The sequence below is a fragment of the Saccopteryx leptura genome, chromosome 4, assembly GCF_036850995.1.
Source record: "Saccopteryx leptura isolate mSacLep1 chromosome 4, mSacLep1_pri_phased_curated, whole genome shotgun sequence".
Taxonomy (NCBI): Eukaryota; Metazoa; Chordata; class Mammalia; order Chiroptera; family Emballonuridae; genus Saccopteryx; species Saccopteryx leptura.
Window position 1 is genome coordinate 143,379,085 of NC_089506.1, and position 14,377 is coordinate 143,393,461.

A 14,377-nucleotide genomic window follows, 5' to 3' on the forward strand; every position below is an offset into this window, starting at 1 on the left:
AGCCAAAGGTAAAATTCTGACCATGGTTCAGAGAAACAAGTAACTTCCAGTGAAAAAAGTTTCTCTTCAGCTGGGATTGCCAATGAACCACGGGACTGCTTCTGGTCACCACCCATAAAGCTGTGCTTAAATATGCTAATACGTTCAAGAGCAATCAGCAAGAGCATTATTATTTCCATTTCATGATTAAAAGTAGCAAAGGACCCTTGCTCCCCCAGTCAACTGAGTAAGTGCTGGCAAGTTATCAAAGTCTAAATTTAATAAAATTGTTATTCAGTCATCTTCCAAGGTGTCATATCAGAGTAATACTGAGATCAAAACCTTGATTTGAACATGTCAAGCCAACTGCATGATGCCAGGTGGCTTGCAAGTTTAGAAGAAACTGCTGACATGAGGGTCTGTGTAGCTTTCCTGGTGAGGGAACAGCACTTTGCCTTTCAGGAGTCAGGGCCCAAGCACAGCCTCTGGTTCAAAAACACTCTGCCAGACCCTGAGCTGTACTTTGTGTTTGTGCATGGTTGCCAGCACACAGAATTCAGTGCCTAATAAAGTTTAAGCCATTGTTTTATGCTGTGATTTAAGCAAAGTCTTAAAAAGCAATGTCCTGATCACCAGGATGAAGTATTAAAGACAATGTATTTAAGAATCAGAAAAAATTGTCTCTGGACTCAGCATCCTAATCTGAAAAACAGAAATAACAAACTATAGAAATGATCCCTGAAAGTATAGTCTTAAAAAAAAAACCAAATAATGAAAAATGCTCAACTGATAGTAAAGGGTAATTTTAAGGACACAGTTTTATAACATATGACAGCAAGCAATACTCTGTAAAACATTATACAAATCTAGTATTTACTTAACAAACATGTATTATGCACATACTATATGTCAGGCACATTTCCATGTCTCTGGGACAAATCAGAGTACAAAAGAGAATTAAATCTATGAAACTCATATTCTAGCAGGGGAGACAGAAAACAAGAAATAGATGTTAAAAAAATTAAAAGTAAATGCCACCATATAGTAAAAGGGATAAATGAAAATGGAGCCAGATAAAAGGGCTTTGGAGTGTGGAGCTGGGAAGGGGTTTACAAAATGTGCTAGGTTAGGGTTAGTCTTTTTGTGAAGGGGACACTTGAGCAAAAACTGGAGGTGGAGAGGGAATTAGGCTCTCAGATTGTCTGTGGGCGAGCTCGGCAGGTCAAACACCCTAACGGCAGGACCACATAAACTGTGCCTGTGGATCAGAGCAGAGAGGAAGCGTGGCTGTAGTGGAGTCAGAGAGGTTACCTGGTCCAGATTCTAGAGGGCGCTGGAGGCCTTTGTAAGGGTTTGGCTTTTACTCTGAGTGGAAAAGGAAATCACTGTAGAGTTTGGCCACAAAAGTGACATGGTCAGTTATTTCAGAGAATCTTTTTTGTTTGTTTGTTTGCTTGTTTTTTCCTGCCATATTAAAAATGTATTGTGGGAAGCCCAGGGTACAAGATCTGTGCTACACCTTCCATTGGAGATGTGAATAGACACTAAACTCTGTGAAACTAGAAAACAGATGAGAAGCCAGAGATACATTTGGAAGCTATCAACATATAGGTGGTAATTAAGTCCATGAGACTGGACAAAGTTAATGAGAAAATAAAATAGAAAAATGAAGAGATCTAAGGACTGAACCATGGGAATATCCAATATTTACTCTTTTGGAGATTTAAGGAGGAGTCAGCAGAGGAGACTAAGCTACTGACGGGGAAACCAGGAGAATATGGTGCACTGAAACCAAAGGAACAAAAGTTTCGAGGAGGAACCGACTCTGTCAAGTAAAATGAGAACCAAAATTGACCATTTGACTTAGCAATATAATATGGTGGTCACTGATAAGTAAGAGGAAGGGTAGAGAACACATCCATAACCTCCAGTTACAGATGGATGAGGGTTGAGGAGGAAAACAAACAACAACGCCCAGCTGAGAGGCGTTGCGAGGAAAGCGGCCTTCTCGGCGAAAAGCCAGGTTCCGCTAGAGTAGACAATGTGAAGGGGTGTCCAGAGAAGTCAAAGATTTAGGGGACTTCTTTTCTTTTCTTTTCTTTTCTTTTCTTTTCTTTTCTTTTCTTTTCTTTTCTTTTCTTTTCTTTTCCAGACCATGAATTCCAGAGGGTGCAGTAGAAGGATTTCATAAATTAGGGAGTGGTGGGAGGAGAAATAGGTCAGAGGCTGTGCAAAGCCCTACAAAAATTAAAGTAACAGATATGAGGGGTAACTGAGATTCCGGGCTTCTCTTGATGACTGACGCTGATAGGGATAATGGGAATAATGTGATTAGTCTTGGTAGAGTCAAGCAGAGCATGGTAGCAAAGATGTTAAGAGTACTGTCATGGTTAATTAGGAGGTTTGGGTAGCCAGGCCTCCCTCTAAACTCCTATTGGCAGAAGTCATGATGTCTGGGAAAACTGGATAGTCGAGGTCCAAAGCTTGACACTTGTGGGTAGAGTTTAGACTTCTGAGGAAGCTGGGCTTTGTTGTAACTCACAATCCCCTTTTTAACCCCAAAGGGGAGTTAGAAGTAGAAATCTTCAAGAAGTCCAGACACTGCCTTCATTTGAAGTTTCTCTTTAGACCTCTCTTGAGAAAGAAGAGATATTACTTCAAATATTCTGACTCTCCTTTGTTTTTGTTGATGTAACTGAAGACTTCTGGGAAAGGCATGTATGATTCCCACAATTAGGATGTTTATCTAAGGCCTAGTGGAAATATGATCTCAGAAAGGTATAATTAGTTGAAGCCATCCCATTAGAAGAACAGGATAGGAAGTTCTTGGATAGGAGAAGAGAATTGACTTTTATTAAGTGTGTATTGCATACCAAGTTACTCTACATAAGTATTAAGTATTATATATCACTTAATCTGCAATGTTATAGTTAATTAGAATTAGCCATCTCTGTTTTACACCAAGGACATGCTAGAGCTGCTAATTCTAGGATTTTATATCAGGTGTGATTCCACTATGGAGATTTTGTTGGAATCATTATCATTATTATTATATATTTTTTCATTCTAGCAGTGGTATATACTATTGATAGTATATCTAATTCCAAATATTTATAGAAGCTGCTATACATTTTCATTAATTATTCTAAAGTAGCTTGGATACAGGTTGATTTACAATGTTTGCTCATTGATTGAATGGTTCATTAATTCAATCTTTTTTTCATTCAACAAATATGACTGTTTACTATGTATAAAGCAGCATAAATTCTTTCCATCATGCTTTCCATTAGCTGTCCAACTTGGTTCACTGAATCTCATTTTATTTACATCTTTAATGTAAACTTTTTTTATATGTCAATTCTAAATGGTATAAATTGCTTAAATACTGTAGAGTCAGAGAAAACAAATACTCTTTTGATATTTAAAATATCGGGCCTGTAATGTATTTGTTTGAAACATTAAGTACAGTTTTATATTTTAACAGTTTATTTAATTTTGTAAATGGGTCTATTTATTCAACCAATTCACTAAAGACTCCAGTATAATAATTAAGAGTCCTTATTCTAAATTTAGGCAGAACTGATTTAAAATCCTGGTTTTACACAGCCTAGCTGTGTAAATTTGGGCAAATTTCTGAAACTCTGTAAGTTTTGGTATCTTCATTTATTAAATATTAATAACAATAATGCCTACTTCACAGTATTCTGAAAGAATCAAAAGAAATATTGGAACCTATTAGAGATTCACCAAATGCTATCTAATGTCATTACTATTATTATTTACTATTATTATTAATCAAAACACTGTGGGCAATATAAAAGTGAATAAGACCTGGTCCCTAATACTAAAGAGCTTATAATTCAGCAGAGGAAACTAGATGTATTTGTGTAAACATGGGTCATTCTATAGCAGGTAATACAAGTACCATAGAAAAGCTCTAAATCAAGTATAGAGGATGAAAAAATAACTTCTTGCTTGAATAATCAGGTAAGACTTTGTTTAAAGTTGACTGATAGTTCACAGTTCTTGAATCAAGCATTAGCCATAGGTTGAGGGAAAATCTAGAGATTTGAAGGATGACACTAAACTAATATCAGCCAGACATCAAAGCCAGTACAGGGAAGAATTATGGCAGAAGCAGAATCTAGTACTCAAAAGGAGAAGCAGTTGTAAGAACTGAATGAAATGAATTTTGGAATCAGAATTATAACCAAAGCCAGGTCAAGAGCATGTAGAATCAAATAAAGCATCAAGATTTGTTGTGGACTTAAAGAGAAGACTCAGGTGCCAGAACCTATTTCATTATATAGACTTTTCTTTTTTTTAAAATAGTGAGAACACACCTTCACAGCCATATTGCCCCTCATCTTTAAAGAAATGCCACTGGCCAGGCAGAGTTTGGGAAAGAAGAAGTCTGTATAAGGAAGGCATCCAAATGAGAGCAGTGGTGTGAGGGTGCAGGGGTGGGGAAGCCTGATGGGAGTCTGGCCATTCTATGTTGTAGAACTATGGGATACACAGGAGAAAGAAAATCCTCTATGTAGAGCAATGATTATTTGAGTTAAAGCGAGATTTTAAAAATCAATTTGCAATTTGCCTTTGCCTTACTTTGTATTTCAGAGTTGCACTATGTAAAGACTATTTTGTGCCATTCTCTCAGTGACCCTGTCCATTAGATGCTGTTATTTTTGTCTTGTGATCATTAAACAAAATACTGGCAGGGTATAGGCTACTTCCCTTGAAAGTGACTTCATCTATTGTAATCATGTTGTGCGATAATGTAACAGTAAGCTCTCTGTCAGAGCTCTGAGTCCTGAAGTAGAGCAGCAGGATGTTACTTACTTAGCCTGAGCACGTCACTATTGTACTGTGGTTCTGACAGCACTGGCAAGGAAACCCAGAGGTGGGGCTCAATCATTTGTTCTCATCTCAAAGAACTTATAATACATATAGTAATAGTAGCTAGAAGCACTCCCAAAGGAAGCAGATGCTCATATATAACCTAGACTTGATATCAAAGACATGAAGCAAAAAGACAAGCTGATTATAAAGAAAAGAGAAAACCTACTTAAGATTATAGGCTGGATTGCCTCCTGGTTAAGAGCACAGGCCCTGGAGTCAGACCAATGTGGGCTAGAATTCTAAGTCTTCCACCAGGGACTTCAGGTAACCCAGCTATCCTCTCATATCCTTCGTTTCTCGTCTACAAAATAGGAGATTGTAATGCTTCAAAATATTATTGCTGAATAAACATGTGATATAATATAGACAAAACACCTAGTCCTTGTTTGCTTGGCACATAGAGAATACACAACAGACTGTTGCTGTTATTCATTCATAGACCCAAGAATCCTACATTGTAAAAATAATCAATGATCAATCTGTTATATAATGCTTCTGTTTTGTACCTTTAATTTATTGCATACCTAGCTTGATTAAAAATATGAGTTAAGCATTAGTAAGGTTAATTGTGTCCTAGAAAGAGGTTTCCAAAAGTTTGGAGGGCTCATCAAACCTCTCTGTGTTCACTCTGTGATGATCTCTGTTCTATTCTTGAGCATTCATGACCCCACACCCCAGTGGTCTTTTTCTACTGGCAAAGACCCTGGCACTTTGAATGAAAAGTCATAGTGGCATTGGGTCCAACCTCCTCAGACCAGAGGAGAATAGACCTGGTTATCTAAAACCAAGTTTATGACACCATACTCTCTAAGGAACACCCATTGTCTCATGAAATCAATCATTGCAGCAAAAAGAAGAGCTAGTAAATTTTTTTTAAAAAAGGCCCTGAACTCAAAAAGAAGAGCATATAGAATATTTTAAATGATCAGAATTGCTTGGGTACTTATTAAAAATGCAGGTTTCTAACTTCTCTCCTAGGTTACTGAATCAGAGCATCTGGAGGTATGGGTTCACAGAACATATATTTTAAACAAGTATCCCCATGTGATTGTGGTTTCGGTGGCTCTTGTACCCCACTTTGAGGATCATTGGTTTAAATAAAGCTATAATATACTAGGGGAAATCTGGGGGGAGTTTGACATACAAAAAAGCCCAAATGACTGAAGTAATTAAGAGAAAAATACAAATAAAAAAGACCAGCCTATTTCAGCTAAGGCAATGTAGATTAGGAAAAAGGTGGGTTGTTTAGTAGGCCACAGCTGAATTTTATTATTTAGAATGATGAGAGACTATTAATCAATTTGGCTGCAATATTTTTTTGGACTGTATGGCAGCAGCTTCTCAGCTATGTCAATTTTATTCATAAGAAGCAATAATATGAGGCAATTTATTGTTTTAGGCCACATGCTTTAAAACATCCAATATTTATCAGCTCTTTACAGTGCAACTAGTAAAAAGCAAATTAAAACAAATAAGAAATAAGAGCTGAGTGATTAGTCAATCTTTATTTTTTCCATGGTTAAAAATAAAATTCTAGCAGTATATAAGATTTCTGTAAGCTTTAAGCCTAAAGAATTAGCAGCTCCTGGTTTGTTTTTTTTTTCTGTTTAATGCATCTTTGTTGCCAGGATGGCATTATTTATTTAATTTTTTCAAGATCACCATGTGTTTATTATGAGGATTTTCTTTTAATTGCTTGAATACAAGCCTCTGCTTTATTCAGAGAACAAGATAGTAGATAACAGTATTTATTATCATCATTTGTGAGTGAAATTTGGACACTGATTTGGATAGGGCAGCAGGAGCAATGTTATTTTTTCTTAAAAACAATGACATTTCTGTGATTTTTTTTTTACTTACTTTATTGGGGTTGAGGATTTTATTTTACATGTAATAATAAAATATTGTGATAGATGGCAGTTCTTCACTCTTAATTGCACTAAAAGCAAAACACTTATTCCTAAGGAATAGTTGTGGCTTATACAAATACAAATCTTTTTTCTTTTCAATATAGAGGAAGCCACTCTCCATTTAAAGGATCAGCTCGTGTACAATCACAGTCCCTGGTAGGCTGCCAAACACAATAGGGCATTAATTAACATGTGCTGGGGATTCATCAACATGCACAGTGGCAGCGTGCAATTGGAACCTTTTTCCCTCCCCTTTCCTCTCCACGTTGGCAGAATTCATGAAAGGTCTACTCTAGTATGTAAATCAGTTCTTGCTAAACGCCTCATAATGGAGTTCCTTTATTTTCCAAAGCTGTTGTCAGAGCTACTCACATATCCAAGAAAGACACTTACTCTGTCTCTTTCTTGTGTTTAAAATCCAACTACAGTGGGCAAAAATAACATATTTGCTTACTTGTCATGCTCACTGCAGTGTAAATAAATCATTTGATAAATTACTCCCCCCCCAAAAAAACAGAATGAGTTTCATTTCCCATAATCAGTACCAGTGGAGATGGCAGAATTTCTCTCCCAGTTAGTGCAGGGTGACAGTGTGCTAACCTGCTAACTTGGGTAAATTTTGAGAGAAACATGTCGTACTGTATCTAGCTTCTGCCACCCGGCATGAGCAGGTGAAAAAATAAGAAGAATACAGTGGTTCCTTGAGATACAAATTTAATTCATTCTGTAACCAAGTTTGTAAGTCAGTCAGTCAACTCGTACATCAAACAAATTTCTCCCATTTAAAATAACTGAAATAGATTTAATTTATTCCAGCCCTGTGAAACATCCCCAAACCATCCTCAATTATGAAAAAATACATGTTTTTAATTAAGAAGCACACATGTATACTTTACCAATGCAAACAACAAAATATATGAAATAAAAGAAAAATGTGTTATTTAGTACTGTATTCTTACCTGGGAGACAGATGAGTGTGGCTAACGGAGGTGAATGGCAGAGGAGGAAGAGGGAGGGAGGAAGGGATGCAAGCACTATAGACACATAAACTAAAACTGCACTTTCTGAATACTAAATGTAAACTAAAACTACATTTTCTTTACTTTAAACAAATCTAAAACTGCACTTTCTTTACTTAAAATGAAACCACAAAAACTTAACTGTAAAAAAATGCACTTTCTTAACTTTAAACTTAACCTAAGCTTAACATTATGTATTTTTCATTTAATCATCACCTGTTTTTGCCTTTTTGGCTGCACTTTCGGCACTTTCACTTGCAGGACTTTTGAATAAAAATCTATCCAAAGACGTTTGCTTTTGCCTGCCTTTTAAAATGTTATAGAAATGTGACAAACAAGTGTTATTAAAAAGTGCTGAAGCATGACCAGTTGTAACTTTTTCTGGGTGTTTCTTTTCAATGAAACTTGAAAGCTTCTCCCACATTGCCAGCATGTCTTTAATTTCACTTGTAGAAATCACTTCCTCCAACTCTACCTCCTCCTCACTACTAATCTCTTGCAGAAGCTCTGTATGTTGCATCATCTGTAGCTCCTTCAACTCCTCAGTTGAGAGTTCCTCCTCATGTTCCTCAAGGAGCTCGTTTACGTCACCCTCATCTACCTCCAAACCCACTGACTTTCCGAGGGACACAATCTCCTCCAGTGCTTCTACCTCGGTCTCGGTCTCTGGTTCGAATCCTTCGAAGTCCCTGTCTGCAACAACATCAGGCCATGACTTTTTCCATGCCAAATTCAAGGTTCTTCTTGTAACCTCTTGCCATGCCAAGTCAATAATGTGTAAACATATCATGATGTTGTAGTGATCTTTCCAAAACTCTTGTAGGCTTAGAATTGTATTCTCAGTCACCTCAAAGCAGCGACAGAACAAGTGCTTTGTGTAAAGCTTTTTAAAGTTGGAAATAACCTGCTGAGCCATAGGTTGCCAGATTGAAGTCATGTTGGGTGGGAGGTAGAGGACTTTCACTAATTTGAACTCATTGAGAATGTGTTCTTCAAGACCAGGTGGGTGTGCTGGAGCATTTTCAAGGATTAGCAATGATTCATCAGGAGTTTATTTTCTTGAAGATATTTCTTCACTGCAGGACCAAGATGAGATTTACCCATTCAACAAAAAACTGCTGCATAACCCATACCCTAGCATTGGCACACCACATAACCTGCAGTTTTTCTTTAGGAATCTTGTGAGTCTTAAAGGTTTGAGGATTTTCAGAATGATACACTAGCAGTGGTTTTACTTTACAGTCACCACTAGCATTTGCACACAATGCAAGGGTCAGACAGTCTTTCATGGGTTTATGGCCTGGCAGCTTCTTCTCCTCTGCAGTGATGAAAGTCCTCCAGGGCATTTTTTTTTCCAAAACAATCCTGTTTCATCAAAGTTGAACACTTGTTGGGAGATGTAGCCTTCCTTTGCGATAAGCACAGCAAAACATGTGATGTACTCCTCAGCTGCCTTAACGTCAGCACTCACAGCTTCACCATGACTCACCACCGAGTGGATGCCAGATCTCTATTTGAAATTTTCAAACCAGCCGTGACTTGCCTTAAACATATCATCTGCTGCCTCTTTTGAGGTTGATGGTTCTCTCTTCTTCAAGTCGCAGTAAATAATATGTGCCTTTTCGCATACAGTCTCCGTCACTGTATCTCCTGCCAGCTCTTTCTCTTTTACCCACACCAGCAGAAGCTTCTGCATTTCTTCATGGATATTTGTCCTTAATTGGTATAGAATTGTAGTTCCTTTCACTGGATTTGTGCTTTTGATGGCATCCTTTTGTTTAAGGATGGTACAAATTGTAGATGTATTGAGGTCATACAGCCTTGTCAGTTCAATCACTCGTACACCATGCTCATGTTTTTCTACTATTTCTTGCTTTACTTCTATCAACATTATTCTCTTCTTCTTTTCTCCACTGTCCTTTACACTCACTTTTTTCAGCCCCATGATAGCACACAAAAAAAGTTAGTAAAAAATGCAAAAGTGATGCAAGAATAAGTATAGCGCAAGAGATTCGACTTGATTCTGCGGGTAACATGTGAGAAAGAACAAGATGCTGGTGTTGTGCAAATACTGGACCCATGCGCCAACGTGCCAACTAGAGGCAGCTTTCCAAATCACGACTCATATCTCGGAATTTCACTCGGATCTCGAACAAAAATATGGATTGAGTCACAGTTCGTATCTTAAAAAAGTATGTTGGTCTGCTCGTATCTCAAAGTAACACTGTACACTTACTGTAATTAGTTCTAAGTTGGGTCTTGGGCTAAATCTTGCTTTGCAAAGCACTTGCTAACTGATTTAAGTACCTTTTGCATGTTCTTCGGGATCAAGGTATGGATTTAATGATTCAGACTTTTATGAACCAGTCTTTGGACAATAGAGAATCTTTCCTTTGAAGTAAGAGTAGATTCAGGGAAATAGAAAACTGTGTCCATATTTTCCACTTCTTAAAAAGTACATATACATGTCTCAGTTTAGTTTCAGATTTAGATTGTGAAATTTGAGACTAATTCATTTTTTAATGAAATAATATATATAAAGTGCTTAGCAAAGTACTTCAAGTAAATGCCTAGTAAATGGTAGTAGAAATTATTCTTGGAGGTGGTGGTAAAGGTGTTATTATTATCATTTATTGTTTTTTATAGCCTAGAAATCACTAGTGTTATAAAAAGCACAATGCAATTTTCATGATTTAATCATTTTCAATATATATCAATAAAATATTTAGTTTTGGCATGTAAGAGAGATGTGGAATTTAAAGCTTCCATTTGCTCCACTCACTTTTTTATAAATGTGTGCCCTTTACATGACCTGTGTTGAAGAGAAGTAGTATAGTGATTCAGATCCCTTGGAGTTATGCAGACCTGGTTTCTATGCCAGTTCTAACACTGTGTGACCTTGAGCAAATTATTTAACTGCACAGAAGTTCAGTTTATTCTTTTGTAAAATGGGAAGAGTGATTGTAACGATTCAATGAAACAATGTGTATCAAACATTTGGCAGCATCTTGGCACACAAAAATGACTCAATTAATGGTAGAGACACACTCCTAATATTCCAAAACCTCTGTTTTTCAGGCTGAAAGACACAAGGCAGCATTCTATGTTTCTGTTCAGGGGTAAGATTGCCTCTTCCATTCAGCAGAGACCAGGCACCTGACCACTGATGCTCAGGTAAGCTGAAGAAGCCAGCAAGATGGTAAGTATTCTATGTTTTTGCTGCTTCTTCTTGATCTTTCCTGAAGATTTTACACTATGTCATCAGTAGTCAATAAAAGTCAGGTAATTAAATCTGCTTTTATCTAAAAAATAATGAAAATAGTTACTTTTAATAAATAGGAAGTTCTGAAATATTAAAATTTAAAACTTAAGTAAAAACTATCTTTATAAATACACATTTTTTTCTCAAGGAAAATACTTCTGTTTTATGAGCTTTCATTCTATCAAGGATTCAAGCATAAATTACAAAAAAAATTTTCTCTTTAAAATGATCAAATATTTGGGACAATATTCATATAATAGTTCCTTGAAGTATGAAAAAAATAGCTATAATATATTATATGTTGTTTTTATTGAGAATATATTTTGGCAGTTAGTGCAAATCTGTTGATATTTCCATAGATCTATTTTTCCCTACAGCCTTATTTATATCATATTTGACTTGTGGGATATTAAATAATTTAGATCTTAGTTTCATTCTTATTCATAACAAGAAATTACAAGCTAATTTTACTATGTTGAATTTAAACAGACTAAAAAATACAGTAGAATTGGATTTCATGTGGAAAAGAGGTCATCATTGTATCAATCCTCCCTATCCTTGGCTACCATCTGGAGTATAGAAAGTACAGTTAATCCCATGGGAAAAATTTGCAGAGGGAGACAGTTATTCCTTGATGAAAATCCAGAATATATATGTTGTGCTTAACATTTGTGGCTTCATTTTAAAGAAATAGATAACTGCTCTATTCTTTGTGGAGATAGGGCAAACATACATGAGATATATTTAATATTAAAAGATATGTAAATTTGAGCAATTTTTATTTATGTTTATTTTATTGATTTTAGAAAGAGGAAGGGAGAGAGTGAGAGAGAGACAGGAACATATATTTATTGATGTATGTGCCATGACCAGGGATCAAACCAGCAACTTCTGTGCTTCAGGACAATACTCTAGTTAACTGAACTATCTGGCCAGGGCTGGATATTTTTTTAAAATAATTGAGTCCATATAAAAGATCTGTCTACACAGATCTTCTGAGATTGCAATTTTAGTGTTAATTGAGGAGATATTTGTAAGAAAAACAAGAGAAGCTGTCTTCTCTTTCGGGCTGGGGAGGGGCTAAGGAAAGCACCCATCCAGTGCATAGATGAGTCTCAAGGCTATCGTGAGAATGGAATGCAGTGGGAAAATGCCAAATAGCAGAATTTTAACTTTTTCCTCTCTGACTGCCGCTTTTTCTAAAAAATGGTCATTTATAGTAATCACAATTTCTTGGTCACATCATATTTACTGAGAACATTTATTTATTATAAATACTAACTGTGGTAGGCACCCCTCTGTTCACCTTATAAACAGTAACTCATTTAATCTTCATAACAACCCTATCAGTCATGTATCTTCATTATCAGTTTACAGGTGAATGAACTGGGGCCTCGAACCATTACGTACTTGCTTAACTTTTCCCAACTAGAAGGTGGTTGGGCTGTGATTGCAATCTCAGACAATTTGGCTCCAATGTCCATCCTTTTCACCACCATGCTTTGCAGTTTCTCTAGCAAGTTGTGCTAGTCTTTCTTCTCAGTGACAAATGGAATTGAATAGTGGGAGAGAGAGGGTGGCAGACAAAGCATCTATAGTAGACTCTCACCCATTCAACGCCATCCAAAGGTGAGGCTAGAACTAATTAATTATTAACTCAACAAGTACCAAACCAGAATTCAACAACATTCGTTACTTGAGTTGAGGTTATATTCTTCTAGAATATTTAGTATTTTGTAAAGAATGCATAACATTTAATCAGTTAAGGACTACCAGTGACTGAATTATATATTGTTTTGAATGAATTCATGTAGTTGCTATATCTTTGTTGGTATAAAATGTTATTATTGATATCAGTTTATTTTTAAATGACTAAATTTGAAGCCATTTCCAAGACCTCCCATTTCTTTTTAAAGTTCTTTGAAGAACAAATGATTAAGTAGCCAAGTCTTTGAGCTACAATCTTTGCTTCTGACTGGATTGATTAACCAGTCAGTTTTAAGAATGATAAATTTATGAAAAAGAGAGGAAAACTTTAGAGTATTTTCCCTATGTTTTTTGAGAATTTTTGTCCTGGAAGTATTTTTCATTGCTCATGTACAATGAGGACATAAGCCAAATAATGGCCCATGCATTGTAGCTCCTAGTGTAGGTTGGTGTGCATGCAAAACAAAATCCTGTCAACTACCAATAACATAACACAAACAGGAATGCCACATCCAAGACTAAAACAGAGAGATCTAAAACAACTTTACATTTTTAGATATCTACTTTTGTTTCCCAAGCAAAGGTCATTAATGTCAGATGAAGATGATGAACCTCAGGAAAATTGCAGTCCCATGTGTCATTATCACAGGCTTGCCTCATGATAAGAAACTCTTTTTGCCTGCCTTCCTCCTCTCCCACCTCATGCACACAAGTCTACACACACAGTTAAACACACTCACGAAGAATGCTGCTTATAAACCACAGCAATCTGTCGGAAAATGAAGAACTGGAGTCAGTTAACTGAATATTTTTGTCTACTCTGACATCTAACAATTTCTCTCATTATTCTTCCCACCACCAGAGAGGCCAGACCCATAAGCAATTGAATTGACTGATTTTTTTATATAAATCAAATTGTCTGCTCCCTGCTAACGTCACCTGCTTTGGAAATGGCTTAATGCTTCCTCTGACCAATTCAGAGGCTTTCTTCTCTCTTTTCTGCTCACTCCCTTTCAGAACACCCTCATCACATTTCCTGCATTCCCTCATGCATTCGTTTCTTTAGGAGTATGGCTTTCAGCTGCCTCTCTGTGGAATTTAAGTTCACATTTCTTATTAACCCATTGCCTCTCTGACACATTTTGGTGGAAGACCTCTTTATAATTCCCATTAAGTATAAATTACTATAGAGCTCACAGGAGACACAAACTAATTTGCAAAATTCTGCAATCCTCTGTGGCCTTTCCTATCAATAGGGTCAATGAGCTCTTGTGCTTGATGAGCGAGTGAGTGAGGGGTGATATAGTGGAAGAGCAAGAGGCACTGTCCTTTCTCTCATTGTATTTAACATTTACCAAATTGATACTAAAACGGGCATAGTTTTGAGCCTAAGAGGCCCATTGCAGCACTTCCCTTGCAGAAGGAGGAGCTCAATAATGATGCAAAGCATGACACCATAGTAACTTTTAGACACATAGAGATGATGTGCTGGAAAACTCAGTTCTAAGGCTACACTCAGATCAAAGGCATGTTGCCGCAGATGACTTATTTCTCTAAAGGGACTTAACATTAACCTGTGAGTTGGAAGAAGGAATGGG

The 14,377-nt window shown here is 36.6% G+C and overlaps 1 pseudogene; it reads right to left on the reverse strand.

The window, feature by feature from the left end:
* Nucleotides 1-646: 646 nt before the first annotated feature.
* LOC136404571 (small nucleolar RNA U3) lies at nt 647-733 on the reverse strand (annotated as a pseudogene).
* Between the last annotated feature and the right edge of the window lie 13,644 nt (nt 734-14,377).